Here is a 15,730-nt window from a genome sequence, read left to right as displayed (position 1 = left end):
GTGTTCACATGACCCTGTACTGTAGTCACTTTGTGCTCTTGCTTTACTGGATAAAGTGTATTTCCTCACGGGTTTTACAGCATCCCATTGGATTCTGTGTTAACACTTGTCTGCCTTGCACTTATCTATGCCATGTAAGTAAAATTGATCCAACATTTTTATTGTCGTTATTATTGTTGTTGTTATTATTATTATTATTATTATTTTCTCCTTCACCATTCTGAATAACAAGAACCACTACTAATGGAATTATGGACATACCCAGTTTAAGCCATACAAATTTGTCCAGTACAAGTAGTTTCACTTAAAGTACTAAGGACTAGTGGGTGATGCAGATGTGTGATGCAGTGGTTTTGACTAATTCCTGGAATATGAAGACACATATTTCCTTGCCTTTGCTTAGGCAGAAGTACAAACAACTTCAGAGCATCTCATTGAAATGGAAGAATGGTTCCAAAAATTCAGACCAGGGATTCTCTTAGCCTTGGATCTACAGTGTTAAGCATCTTATAATCAATAAGCCATAGCAGATTTCCAGAGAACAGGAGAGTGAGAATACATAACACATCTCTAGAAAAATCCCAGCTTCCACCTGTTTTCAGCTCAAGCGATTTCCTAAACCTGGTGTGATATCACCAGCTCTCAATGAATCTCTTTTCTAAACTCATGTTAAGTTTCCCCATACAGCTTTTTTAAGTCTTCTAGTACCCCCTAATAAGTTTCTGGCAGTGTCATAGTTCTTTCACTTCTTGGGCAGAGAACCACTTTTTTCTGTTTGTTTTGCACTCTGTTCCTACCAGCTTCCTTTAAATTCCTTTAAAGTTGCTAGTTTTTCTATATACAATGTTATGCTAAATCTAAAATTGGTACCAAGGTAAAGTTTGAGTCCTCTGTCTTGATAAAAATTATTGCAGAAGATCACAGAAACCCCGCTTTGCAATTGGACTTACTTACAGACAGCTTTACAGAAGGAGAATATAATTTTTAAAGCACTGAGAGGATAGAAATTGCCTGCTGATACTTTTCCTCACAAAACTCTATTGCATATTGCAAACCTGGTCTGTATGGACAATAAAAGGCACTGACATCAATTAATCTTTGTTTTCAGTTGTGTAGTAGGTACTCATACTTAACACAAGTTACACTAGAAAGCTACAAGGATACTGATATAAGTTGGATTTGGTGGATAGTTTGAATAATAGCCAATGTTTAGAAGATGAGGGAGATCTGATAAAAGTAATATAGGCTGGAATGATTTGGAATGACTTCTTATTTAAGTCATTTATCACATAGTAAATACTTCATATTGTTGCTTAGATTGAAGCTTAAAATTTGTGCTTTGGTGTAATTAACAATCATTTGCAGTAAAATAAAGAAATTGAATCTCTGCATATGTCACCTGATGAATTTAGGTCAAGGCTGACTGGAAGATCTTGCTGGTCTGGATTGTTAAAGACTTTTGTGGTTGTTTCAGAGTGGAGATAACTTCAATATGCTTCAGAATAAAGGAAATGTTTTTTGTTTAGACAGGAGAAAAAATACCATCAGAAGTCCCTGGGGGAAAAAAAAAGTAAATATTACTACTGTCTTCCAAAAGTAAAAGAAGTTTGCAGTTCTGTGAGTTTTGGTTCTTTTTTATTTTCTTGCCTGCACAATGATGCTCCATGGAATTACTCAGTCTCTTTCTATGTTTCTAAATTTTCTGAACTTTTAAAAAGAGAGACCGGTGTACACAGTGGAGAGATACATTTTTAAAACTAACTGAAGGGATTAAAGAATGTGTGAACTTTGTACCTCAGCAATTTGTGTTGGTAGTAAAAGTATTTTGCACTGCTAAATTGTGTTATGAGCACTGAATATTAGGAGCATGTAATAGTCCAGTATGTGGTAGGTGGGCTACAGCTGTAGCATGATCATCAGCAGTGGAACATACTACTATACTTACTGACAGGAGCAGGAAAATCAATTAAATAGTTTTCTTCTGAACATTGGTTAAAATTGCTTTGTTGACAAGATAGCTTTATATTGTAAACTGAGGTGACGTCTGTGCTTCCTTTCAAAATATCACATGAAGTTTTCTAGTAAAAAAAAAATACCTCAGTCAGAAAATATACATCTAAAGGCATTTCATTCCAGTCATTTGTGGCAGAGATAGCAGCAGGATGACATTGCAAATTTGCTTAGTTTTATACTTTTTCTCTCTGAATCTTCTTGTTCTTTATAATATAACTGCAGGCAAGCCCTTAAGTTTGCAGATGTAAATAGCTAGTGTCAGAATGTGTTTCGTGTAGAGCAGAGCTATAGCTTCACCTGAATACCTCTCAAGGTGAGGCTGTCTGCTAACCTTCTTTGTAGCTCATGTTACAGAAATGAAGTTAATCTTTCCCGTGGACAGATTTGTTTTTTTCCCCAGAAAGCAATGAGAGCAAACTGAATGTATCTTCATCTTCCAGTATTTCTGGTAGCATCCTTTATAAGTTGGTCATTGACCTTTCTTGATAAGAAAGCCTTTTCCCATCATCTTTTAATACCTGCTGCCTCCTTTCTCTCTCTTACTGCATTTTCCCCCAGATGTTCATATTACTGAGCAGGTGTCTGAGAACCAGGCTTTTGATGGAGAAGAACTAATTCATTAAAAGTATACCACTAGCTTAAATATCTTTTTATGCAATTAAAAAAGCAAAACACAGCAAAACAAACAACTCCTACCCCCAACCTCCATTTTGTTTGCATTTTGTGTCTCCATAGATGACACATAAAGGTTTTCCACAGACAGAATTAGTATTCTGGCAAGCTCTCACTTGTGGTCCATAGACCACCAAAGTGCTGACAGATGCACTGTTATACAGAAATGCAAAAATTATATTTGTGTTTCTGTATGTATCCTGCAAAACCCCAAAACATCCAGATCTCTCCTTGCTACTCTGTTCCAGCTCACTCAAGCCATCTGCTTGGTTTTCCTGCTGCATTTGGTCTCATTAGTCATGTTCACATGTACTTCAGGCTGCTTAATTTCATTATGCAAAGTATTATGCACTGTTCATCCAATAAGTGAGAGAGGTTTGTTCTGCTCCCTAAGGGACTTGTAAAAAGAAGTTTTAAATCTCTAAGAAAACCTAGAAATTCTTGTTGGAACATGGTTCATGCTTCATTGTTACCTATATTAAAATGTACTAAAACTTACTTATAGATTTATCTGTCTTTTCCTGATTCCCAAATGTTAAATCCTGTCTCCTTAGAAATATTTGTATCTAACTAGGATTTTTCAACACAGTTAAGATCTTGACACAAAACCACATTTCATATTTGAAAGTTTCCTTTTTGGCAGATTTAGGGTTTTTTTGCCTAGCAGTGAGATTGCCAATTCTGACAGAGTGTATTTGTGGCCGTGCCTGTGATTATTCACTAGAATTAACAAAATCATAAGCCTTTTGAAAAGGAAAAGAACTCACAGAGGGAAGAGGAATCTGTTAATGAAACAAAGATGGAAAATCTCCATTTGCAGTCATTACTAAGTGTGCTCTGGCTTCTCAAATCTCCAGAGGCTGACTGTGATAAACTCTAGTGTCCCTATTACAAATAGACTTTGTTGCAAGATGAAAAAAGATTTAAAAAGAGTTTCCTGTGTCAGCTTTTGGTAGTCCCTCTGTGTGTTGCACCATACAGAACTATGCCAGGACCCCAGTGGACAGAAGAGGACCAGAAGACTGGTCAGCCTTTAGCTGAGGAGGGAATGGCTGGGGCTTGTTGGGCAAGGGCAGTGGATTAATAGTCAACCTGGATAACAAGAAAGGGCATAAAAATTGGACATGGAATGGGAAACTGGAACTGACCAGACAAAAAGAGTCACAATTGGCAGGGAGCTCCAGAGAAGACAGATTTAATAAGGTATTGGATATCTGGACAGCAGATACAGAGCTGCCAACAAAACTGCCAGGAGTATCAGCCAGTAATCCTAGCTCGAGAGAACTGGGAATGGTTGAGAAATGAGCCAGGAAGGCAGGAAAATGAAATTCAGTGGAGTTGTCTTGGATATATAGGAAGATACAATGCTACATGCTCTGAAGAAAAAAAAAAAAAAAAAAAAAGGAGGTGGAGAGGAAATAAGGATCCATTATTTAGTGTATAAAATTAGTGGATTTTTTTATCCTAAAAAATTTTCATCATGAAAATAATTATTTTATTTTAAGAATCTGCTCTATAAGGTATGTGAATTCTAGAGCATTCACAAAATAGGAGGGGTAAACCTCTTAAATTCCTTAAAAAAACAACCTAGGCACTGAATAAGCATAGCTCCCCACAAAAAAATTGTGACTCAGAGACTGTCATAAAGCCACAGAAATAGACTGAATTAAACTCTGAGTGCTTGACATTGCAGTGATGTTCTTTTATTAATGTTGTGGTTTGCATCTAATGAGTTTAATTTCACTTTGTTGTTTTGATAAATAAAGATATTCTATCCAGACAGCCACAAGCTAGAAAATAATTGTTGACTTTGAAAGTCAGAACATTTTTAACCAGCTTTTCCTGATAGTTATTTCATTAAAACCCTAGGTCCTGGAGTAATTTAAAAGCTTCAGTCTTTCTTTCTTTTTCTAGTGGAAAAGACACATTGTGTGGAGCTCTAAATTCATGTACCCCCAGACTTTGGTGACCCTACATTCAATGCAATGCACCTTGCTGATATGGACTTTATTCCCTAAAAATTAGAAGGCAAATAATAAGTATATACATTTGCAGAAAATTCCATCATTTTTACAGCATTGATTCCTTAGTACTTAACCAGTGAAAAATGAAAGCTTCCAAAGTATTTAAAATAACTTTAATGAATTTTTGATTTAACTCAATGCTTCTGTTGTTTAAAACAAATCTTTATTTGTAATTTTGCAGTTCTAAATGTTGTCAAGTGCAAGAAAATTAAATACTGATAGTACTTCCTCCTAAGAAAAATAATCAAAAGTGCTACATATAAGATATGGGGGCTGAGGACAGGCTTTATGGGGTGTGATTGGGCAAGGATTCAAGGCATTTAAGACTGAGAAGGATCCTTGAACCTCATGTGACTTCCAGCATATTGTTTAATATTTGTGTACCTTTGCTTTCATCTGTAGAACAAATATATTGATACAGCTTTTACTCGTTTATCCTTTGCTGTCTAAGGGATTTGATTTATAAAAATCTTAAAGATGTCTAACAGCCTTGTTCAAACAACTTCCAGCTCAGTGAGCATTCAGTCTTAACTGGAGCTTCTAGTTACAGCTGTGAGGAAAAAGTCATGTGAATTCCTTTAATTTACCAGAATAGGAGACTCTATAGAAGGCAAATAGCAGAGAAGGAAAAGAAAATCTAGTATAATCTGAACAGTTCTAGGAAATTGTTTTGAGTCTAAGACTGAATTGATTGATGTCACTTTTGCCCTTAATCCAAACTGTTCTGAAATTGTCTATTTGTGTGTAGAAGTTAAAAAATGTTCAAGTATACATCCATGTCTTTCCAATATCACATGAATTCACTGAGCATGCTAAGTTAAGGAATTTTGTGGGTTACAGCAGTAGAAAAACATGATGTGAGATCATTGCAATTCACTTTACTTGGCTCACTGATGAAATCTACAGAAATATATAATATTGCAGCACACTAAGAAAATAGTCTAAATCAGTCCATGATGAAGAAATCTTGTTCACATATTTTTCTTCTGTGTCTCTTAACAGTCTGATTAAATCTCATGATAATCAGCTACAGGCAATCAGCTGAAAGGCAGTGAACAAACCAAGTACATTTAAAGGAGTTTTTAAGCAGCAGTTGTTCGTAGGCAAAGATGGAAAATACAGCACTATAGGTACTGGCAAGTGTTTACATGGAATGTCTTTCTTTTAAAGGGAGAAAAGGGATATTTTTCTCAACCGTGAAGAAGAAGAACCTTCATTCAGGATTCCCCTGTGAACACTGCATTGATGCCAATCATATAAGGTATTTTAAACAAACAAGATTCTGTTACCTTCTATAACCTAATAGATACTTTAATCCATGTCATTGCAATAATTAAAGTGGAGATAGTAAAGAAATTAAAGAAATCACTTTTTCTGATGCAAAGTTTGTTAGATTTATGAACATGTAATGTTATTTTATTACGTGATATTTCATTCTGACATTAAAGATTAAAAGAATCCAGTTGATTTGCATTTTTTGTTCAGATGGTAGTTGTATTCTTTGCCTTCTCTCACCATCAATTTGTGTTTTATCAAATCCCAAGCTGTCATGGTTCATTATCCATAGATGATCTTGAGCAGCCTTGCATCACAAAAAAATATGCTGTGGCATCTGCCATTGTGCACCACTAAACAGATCACTTCTGAATAAGGTTTTGATTAGTACAATCAGTAGTGTGTGTCCTCATACTTTAGCCTGTATCTTATGCAATGTAGCTGCATATAGTAAGGGACTGTGAATTTCAGGTTGCAGATAGAATATCTGCTGTCCCATTTTAGCTGATGAGTTCTGTTTGAGTTAATGCTTGTACACCTTAGTCTCCACCAGGCAGTCCCATTGCTTCTGTAGTCATTTCATAAAATTCAGTGCCAATGATGTAGACAGCACAGTGAAATTAGGAGATGTGATTATAGTATCATGCTTGCATTCTAGACCCTTTTCTAATTTTAGGAGAAAAAAATGAAATTCATGTCACAATTGTATTAACATTCAGATATAAATATATTTACTAAAGAAGTCTTTATTTCCTGCATGGTACTTACATTGGTAAAGAGACTCTTCATTTTTGAATGACAGGAGTTAGACTCAATGATCCTGATGGGTCCCTTCCAATTCAGCATATTCTGTGATTCTATAAAAAAATATTTAATCTTCTATTTCCCCTGAATCTGTTCCTGTTCCACCAAAACTTGCAAATAAATTTTGATTTAAGTAGTAGTGTGTTCATCACAGTGATAAAATTAATTTCCATCTTTTTTCACTATCATGCATATCTCAGTTACAGGCAGTTTCTTCTGAGAATATGAAATACTGTCTCATGAATGTGTCTGGGAGTAAGTCACCAATGTCATAACTCAAACTAATTTAAATGAAAGCAAATGTTTTGGGATTTGAAAGTTGAATTTCCATTTCAACAATAGCTTCAAGGACTTGCATGCACATTTGACTGTCTTGTGCCCTGAAGAGTATTGCTACTAAAGAGATTATCCACATAGACCCATGAGCTACAATAAGATTCTCAGGAATGTGAAATAGAATAAAGTTGTCTGTAAGGTAAATATGAAGTAGAAAAGCAAATTAAAGCAAAAATGGAATATGAATGAATCAGGGAGATTTTTTTTTAAAATCTATACCGGTAGCCTAAGGTTGCAGCAAAACCTGAGGATCCCATGCACAAATCTGAACTAGAAATGCTTCTTAATTTGTCACCTGAGTCACAGAATTTGTTTGGTAGGTCCCCTAGTGGGCTGATGTCTATATAATATGCTACAAATTGGGTTAGAGGGGTTTCTGTAATAAGCAGAGTCAGTAGGAAATGCCTTCTTAGACTTTTTGGGTATTAGGAAGTGTTTAGTGAAATATGAAATAATTGGAAATTTTTACGTGTTACAAGGAGTCTTCTAAAAAACACCATTATACCGGCAAAAATATTCCTTCAAGTGTTTTAGATGCAATTTCTCTTTAATACTACTTTTCATTTAGAAGTATTTTTGGTGCGTTGATTTTGGTGGTATTTTTCGCTTTAGAGGTATTTTTTACTTGATAGTAACAGGGATGAAAGCAGTTCTCCTCTCACAGGAGCTATTACTTCCAGTGTAGTTGCTTTGAACATTCTAAAAAGGCAGAATGGTGCTCAGGCCAGCTAAGGGAATCTCCACAGAGCACAGAGAATGACTGTAAATAGTATAGATCCAGAATTGGGAAGCCCCAGACCAACCAGTCTCAATGGTCTGACCCATTTAAATTCAAGAAACCGTGCTAGTTGATAGCAAATCTCTCATGAGTTCTTTCCTGTTTTCCTGCCCTTGAAGTGTTTTGCTTCTAGCCCATTTGTGAAAAACAAGGTGCCCTGGAATCCTGGGACTATGCAAGAAATAAGGACTAAGGTATTGTTGCAATGAACGCCAAAATTATACACAAACAAAGGTTGATAGACTGTAAACCTGCTTCTAAAAATATAAATATTTTAAAAATTACCTATTACTATGATTTTACATTCTTTTTTTTCTGAACTAACTCTTCACTTAATTTCTCTTTTGAGACCCAGTTTTCAACTGATAAATTAAAGTCCCTAGGCTGTAGATGGATACGTCTCAGTCTTTGTATCTCCTATATATCTCCTTTAATCATTACCATCTTAAAGGTAAGCCATTAAGCAACAGTGAGCATGGAATGTTATATAGATCTATGATGTGCGCAGCCATTAAAAATTGGGAGAACAATAAATGCAAAAATTACTTTAATCAATGTGTTGAAACTTATTAAGCTCTTTATATAACCTCCTCAACTGAAAGTAAATTCAACTATTTATATTGGTAACATATGCTGCAATGAGATTTGTGGGCTTGGATGATTCAGATTGAATCAGATATACCAAACACTTCTTTGGGGAAAATAAAATTTCACAAAGTAATACAGTCAAGCTCAGATTTTACTCTTCCTGAAAGAATGAGAATAAAACTGCTTGTGCAAAAATAGGCCTCTGTTCCCACAGTGCTGCACTTACTGTGTTACAGTCTAAACCAGCAGCAATTGCACATAAGCTGTTAACATGAGAACAATCAAACAGTTGGCTCACTGAGCCAGAGGTGGTACTTGGAGCCCTTGCTGTTTATCCCAGTCAATCTCAGCATCAGTAATGGTCAGAAACCAGACGCTCATTCTCCTCCATGTGTTTATGTGGCAGGGGTAACATGCCTTTGCTTTCCTTTTTGGCAGGCAAAAAAGAAACTAAAACTTCAAGGGAAAATAGTAGTTTCATGAGGAAAGTATGCACCTACAAGTTCACATCATATCTGGGAAGAGAATTGTGGTTTTTAGCTGTCTGGATAAAAGCCCCGTTGGATTGCTATGGAATGAAGCCAAGAAGCTGAGAAAATTCAGAACAGTTTTGAATTGACAGGGTAGTGAGAGTTGTAACAGTGGGGTTCTGAAGGGCTCCATCCTGGGCCCAGTTTTTTTCAGTATCTTCATTAATGACTTGAACACAAAGGAATACTAAATAAGTGTGCTGAGAACACTAAACTGGGAGGAGCTGTCAGCTTCCTTGAAAGCATGTGAGAAAGAGGAGCAGCAAGTTCTAATCTCTTTACTTTCGTGACCAGTGACAGGACCCAAGCAAATGCCAGAAGTTGTGTCAGGGGAGGTTTAGGTTGGATATCTGGAAAAAGCTTTTCATCCAGAGGGTGGCTGGGCACTGGACTGGATTCCCCAGGGAAGTGGTCACAGCACCAAGCCTGACAGAGTTCATAAAGTGTTTGGACAATGATTTTTAGGCACATGGTGGGATTCTTGGGGTCAGGAGTTGCACACTTCGAAGTCGAGTTGGATCCCTTCCAACTCAGCATATTCTATGTTTCTGAGTGAATTATTGCAAGATTTTAGGAGGAAGAAAAAGACCCCAGGTGTAGGGAAAAATAAATGGATAAGTGGGTAGGGTATTCTTTCATGGAATGAATTATCTTAGAGATAACTACTGCAGGAGGTCACGCACATTTGTTAAATGACTGACCTTGTCATTTGTCACAAAGAGGATACCAGATTAGTAGACCATAAATTTAGATTGGTTCAGAAAGTCCTCTGGTCCTGTCACAGGTTTGGTCAAGCAGTGTTGAAAAAATTTTGTGACAAATTGGCTCAAAAAAACCCAGCAGGACATTTCTTACTATCTTTACATGTGAATAAATCAGGATGGACATTTTAAGAAACCCCAGTGTGAAGCTAGAACAGCAGCTATGATCCAAGTCTCATAAGCGTAGTTATTTTCTGAGGAACATTGGGATCATGAGCCTGGAGCACTCCAAGGGTATAGTTTCATGATAGCATGTTTGCTGGAAGTGATGATCTTATGCTCCCTTTTTGTTCCAGCACTAAAAATGAACAGTAGTTTTCAGCCAGATAAGCCTTATTGCTGCCTCACAAGAAAATAGTGCAGTGATGTGCGTGTGAAAAGTAGGGCAGGATCTCTTCTCTTTTGGCAGTAGCAAAGCCGTAAATCAGTTAAAGAAGCTTTTGAAACCACTCCAGAACTTTGAGCCTTCACAGGTGTCTGGGGGCATCAGGTGGTGGAACCAGCATACACTTTCTGTGTAGCAAGCGTTGCTCACCTCACTATTAGCAAGCGTGCTTAGTAGTGTAATGAATAATGAACTTTGGTCACTTTTATATAATTGGAATACATAAATGTGTAAAATTCAGTTCCCAAATTTGATTCCCAAGAGTGGTGGGCTGACCTCAGTGGCTGCCAGTCTCTGACCCAGCCCCTCTCTCATTTGATGTATCTCAAGATGAGGGCAGGGACGTCACTTGCCTTAACGGACAGAATGGGCTTGTCTTGAGGAATATTAACTTAATTTATTGCTGATTAAAATAGACTGGTATGGTGAGAAACAAGGACAAAACCTAAAACACCTTCTCCCCTTGTTCCTTTCAAATTCACTCCTTCCTTCAACCCTTCTGATTGCTTCCAGTGAGCAGCACAGGGAAGTGGGATGTGAGGTTTGTGGTCAGTTTGTAACAGCTGATCCCTGTCACTCCTTACTCCTCCTCCCCCTTTTCCCCTTGTCCATGGGGGCCTCCAGAGGCTGCAGGGGAACCTGCATGATGATGATTCCCCACTATGGGCTGCAGGGGAATCTCTGCTCCAACCCTTGGGGCTCTTCCTCCCCCTCTTCCTTCTCTCACCTTGGTGTGCACAGGGCTGTTTCTCAGGCTTTCCCCTCTCACTTCTCACTGCTGGGCAGTGGTTTTGCCCTATCTTAAGTACATTTTCCAGAGGTATTGTCAGGGGGTTTTGTCCCCACATCAGTTGTGGGGCTCAGCTGTGCCCTGTGGTGGGTGCAGTGAGGGCATCTGGAACCTGCTGTGACCAGCCCTGGGCAGACCTGCCTCTCCTCCCAGTGCCCTTCTGCTCTGCCCCAGACACCACAGTGTCTCTCAAACAGTTTGAGCAGCCAGCAAAAGTAAAGATCATTTTCTCAGGAGTCTGGAAGACTTGAGGGGCTTTTTTCTAACCTCATCTTCCAGCAAGCAATCAGGTTTTATGTGTAACCCTTTGTACGTAGCATTGAAAAGAAAAAATATTAAAATTACATTCCTTCTTACAAAATATTAAAAAGTATTTGCTTTCTCTATCACTGTGAATCCAAATTTTTTGTCCTGCATGTGCAAAAGGTGCCAGAGAACAGCCCCAGCCCATGCTGGGGCAGGGTCCCAGTGGGCGTCCAGGTCTTCAACTGGAGCCAGTCCGACTTGCTGTATCCCTTCTAGTGCCTGCCTCTGCTTTTGGGGCTTCCTGTTCTCTGCACCCTTGATTAGGGCACTGTCCTGAGATAAATACATCCTTTGCTGTCCTTCCACTGTTTCTTTGGTAAACTGGGTGAATACAGATTCCTGCTTTATTATCTATGAATGTTGTCTGTTGATGTCAGAATGGTGGTAGCCCAGCCAGATGAATACTTTGTGCTTTGCAGTGTGACAAACTGCTTGGAGCTGTTGGCATAAACAACTGGTTTGTTTTGTTCTCACATTAAAAGAAGATGCGATATGAAACCTTGTATATTTTAAAAATACAAATTCTTATCTGTGTCTGACAGATCTCATCACTGTGAGAGGTCCAAAATTTGTGATTCTCTGTAAAATTTAATTATCTGGCACTTTCCAACAGCATCTTGTCTACTACTGACATGTAGAATTTCATTTTATTCAAACATCTTTTGTGTGTGTCTTCTTGATATTGATAACAGTGACTTGTGGTAATGCTTATCTCTTTTTGATTCTGAAAATGTAATAAAGAAGAAAAATACAAATTAATAGCTACATACATTAGTTAGGCAGACATCCATCAGATCTTTGTATCAGGCTTAGCTCTTCAGATATCTCAAGAAACAGAGATATAAAAGCAGCTGTAGCCCACAAAAAAGTGCCCACAAAACCAAAATAAATCATTGCCTGAAGAGAGAATGAACTAAGACAGGCCTTTCTCGTTCATTGATGAGTTTCTTTGTTCCCTTTTCCAGTTAGTTTTCTGAACAAATTGTTACTTACTAATTAGCATTAGTAATAGCAATTTTGACCATAATTGGTCTCTTCATAGCTACCATAATTGAACTCTTCAACATACGTGAATCTTGGGTCCATTCCCCAAATTCTGAGAGATGTAAGGTAGGAAGTCACTGAAAAGTGGGAAAATAGTCTTAATAACATGTTGTATACAGATAAGAGTAGTCTTTTAATCACAAGCTCATAGACCATCATCTCACCAGTAAAAGAAATCCATCATTAAGGAACTAGGAATATAAATACATGCAACTGTAGGCATAACTCTTGCTTTGTAGTTTCCAGTTTAAATGACTGAAAATAGTGGGTATTTATATGTAAACGTATTTATAGACATGACTTTGATCTTTGCTTGTGGATAATAAAATGGAGAGATGTACATATTGAGAATATGTGATATATTGTAGAAGAACGGGAACATATCATGGTATTGTTCAGTTTATGCAGAGGTCTATTTGTACAATGTTTGTCTGCAAGACACTATTTTTCTGACTTACATTTCTTGATTGTATATTGCTGTATTTGCACAATGATTCTGTAATGAGGCTTTGACTTTGTAGCCCTTGGTCTGAGCAGCCAAATTCAGTGCTGACTGAATGCAGAAGCCTGTGTGTTTCCTTGGCAGGGTATCTGATTTGATGAGAAGTGCAGTGGCAGTCTGCTTTATATTGTGGGAAAATTAAAAGTATTTTTAGCTTTCTGATAGGCTGTAAATAAGCTTTGATAGCAGTAAACAAGTTTTGGCTATGCTGTGTGACACAGAAGTGTGTGCACAGTGTAGCCTGCTTCTCAGAAGCAGCACAGGTAGAAGCCAAGATTTCCTGAGCTCATCATACAGTTCTTTAAAGAACTTTAAAGAAAAAGGAAGCTAAGAACAGCTGTGTAAAAGCCATACCACACAGGTACCATATATGTAGAGAAGATATGTACCAACTGAGGAGGGATTTTGTATTATCCCTTGGCAGAGAAACTCAAATTGAGTAGCTAAGGCTGTTGTATTTCAGTTCCCAGATCAGATCCTGCAGTGTGGTGGCTTCCAAGTCAGCTATTACAGATTGTCAACATGGAACCTCCTGCACAAAGCACATGAGGCTGTGCAGCTAGAGCTAAAATAAAAAGCTCTAGAACAAACAGCTATCACTCTTCACATACTCTGTACCAGGTCCAAGAGAGAACATGTCATGCACTCTGCCCAGTGCTTCTTTCATGTAGGCACGCATGAAGATGGATGGGTGGATCAGTTATGGAGAGCGTAAGCACGGCCAGCAGGTGGGACAGTCAAGGACATCTGGTGTACTGGCTTTTGTAAGTAAGATTTAAAGTCTGCTGGAATAGTACTAAAAAACTTACAGAGGGAGCAGGTGGAGATTGGAGAGAGAGCTTTTATGCTGTCACACTGTTACCTCTCTTTGTTAGGAATAAATGGCTGTAGTGAAATGGGATCTCTTTCCATTTTGTAACCCTGAATGCCATTTAAAAAAATGTTATTGTGGAGAAATGACCAACATAAAAGTAGAGAATGCAGCTACTTTTCAGGGACAGAGGGTGAAACAGATGACAGCACTTGGACATCCTTAGAATATATTATTAATTTTGGCAAGGAAGATGGAAGCTAGCTTTAGTGAATTTTGTGAAAGACAGCTGTTGCTATTTTTTTGTGACATCAGAAGTCTAACCTTTATCAGTTAGAATTTCCTTGCACTGCAGCAAATAGCAACAGTTAAATAAGATTGACAAATTGTTTCAGCACAAACTAGTTACATGTGAAGGGCATTGGCTGCAAAATTTCATTCCACTGCTGCAAAACTCTATGTAATGCATAGAGGTAGGCTGGACATACTTGTAAGCTCAAACTAATTTTCTAGATAAATGGTTTACAACATAGTGATTACAGATTTTAAAAATCTTTTCTGTCTCTCCCTCTACTCCTGTGTGTTCTGATGCTTCTTTTTTCACTAGCAGCCACATAGTTATTTCTAGATTAAAACATTCCCCGTATGTGCTTCTGAAAGATGGATAAATTCAGACCACACTATGGCAAACAGTGTTTTACCATACCCATTTTATTGTTGTTTGTAAATGTCATGAAGGCAACCAACCTTGCATGTCTCTGTCCTATGTTTATATGTGGAGAATGTTACATAATAAATGTAAGAAACACACATTCGTGCTGTAGGTCTCTAATGCAGCCTCGTGGTTATGACTGCTCAGGTGTGTTTGTTCTTGAGCAGCACATAGATAGTGCCAACCCATCAGGTACTCAGTCAGTTTGGTGTCTGGGAGTCAGCTTCTTCCAATACATTGTTTGTAAGAAGGATGGACTTGAAAAACATCATTTTGAGTTGGGTAATTTTTACATTAACTTTCTCATCCTGTTCTATTGCATGTTTGTATTAGGCTTCACTCACTGTAGTGTATCAGCAATGTGCAATTTGACACCATTTGAAAACCTCTTTCCATGCTGTTTTGTCAGCAATGATGTAGGATATGCTATTAATCCAGCTTTTGTAAAAAAAAAATATTTTTTTGCGATCAAAAGTTAGCAGTGGCACAGTAGCAGTGGTACCATGAATAAACTGATTCCAGTAAAATGTAAGCCAGTTCTAACGCTTTGTCCATGGAAAGTTTGAAGGAGTAAAATGTTCGAGCCTAGAGGTGTGTACGTGTTAAGGCCACATTCTGCTACTTAGAGGATCACCTCCTCCCAGCTGGGGTGTGGTAGCAGAACTCAGCAGCCCTTCCTGGCCTTTCATACCATATTTTGAGAGGAGCAGGTGCCTGATGGGGGATCTTCTACATAACCTGTGTCTAAGGATATTCTTCTGAATTACAGATTACCTGATAGTGTATTTTTTGGATTGCAAACTCTTTATGGTGGGAGGATGTTTTATTTGCATGTGAGCAATTTCCAGGGAAATACAGGAGTTCCTTTCTCTTTCTGAATACAGATTAGCAGTGATTGGTTGTGTTTCACACAAGCATCACAGTCAGCCCTTCTGGTCTATCCTGAGGTTTACAGAGAACGGTATGTGTCTACAGTTTTGTAGCATAATAGCATCCAAAAGAAGTTTCCTTAATCAGATCCAGGTGTTGTATACAGATGTTGTGAAAGGATGACACCTTGAAATAAAGATTGTATCCCACCTGAGAATTGCTGAGATAACTTTGCGCGTTTGGTTATGTTGATTTTAGTGGAACAAATTGTGAGTTAATATGCTAGCCAAATACACTAGTCACTGTCAGCAACTAATGGACTCAATGCTTGGCTAGGACTGGAAATAAATCTGAATCTACTTAAAATTACAACATGATGTTCATTAACTTCAGCAAGGGTAATTTCTGAGACAAAATGTTGCTTTCACCCAACATGTTAAATAAGCAGTTGGGCTAAGCAGATGGTGGGCAGAGATCAACGACTTTCTATTAAACAATAGGTAATTTCTCAGTAGGAAATTACTTACAT

At 37.8% G+C, this 15,730-nt stretch overlaps 1 protein-coding gene across 4 annotated transcripts in view; it reads left to right on the top strand.

Moving 5' to 3' along the window:
* The window catches only part of SYT1 (synaptotagmin 1), a 333,083-nt gene that overhangs the window by 72,350 nt on the left and 245,003 nt on the right, over nt 1–15,730 (top strand). For 3 of the 4 annotated variants that reach the window (XM_088055675.1, XM_014248841.2, XM_088055673.1), the window contains exon 2: nt 5,880–5,970. The exons of the other annotated variant lie outside the window; for it this stretch is intronic. The gene's annotated coding sequence lies outside the window, so the exon portion shown is untranslated. The remainder of the gene's footprint in view (nt 1–5,879; nt 5,971–15,730) is intronic. 4 annotated transcript variants of the gene reach the window in all.

The sequence above is a fragment of the Pseudopodoces humilis genome, chromosome 5, assembly GCF_049639895.1.
Source record: "Pseudopodoces humilis isolate 2021_Gansu_Grassland_sample_001 chromosome 5, ASM4963989v1, whole genome shotgun sequence".
Taxonomy (NCBI): domain Eukaryota; kingdom Metazoa; phylum Chordata; class Aves; order Passeriformes; family Paridae; genus Pseudopodoces; species Pseudopodoces humilis.
This window is presented reverse-complemented; position numbering and strand designations above follow the sequence as displayed.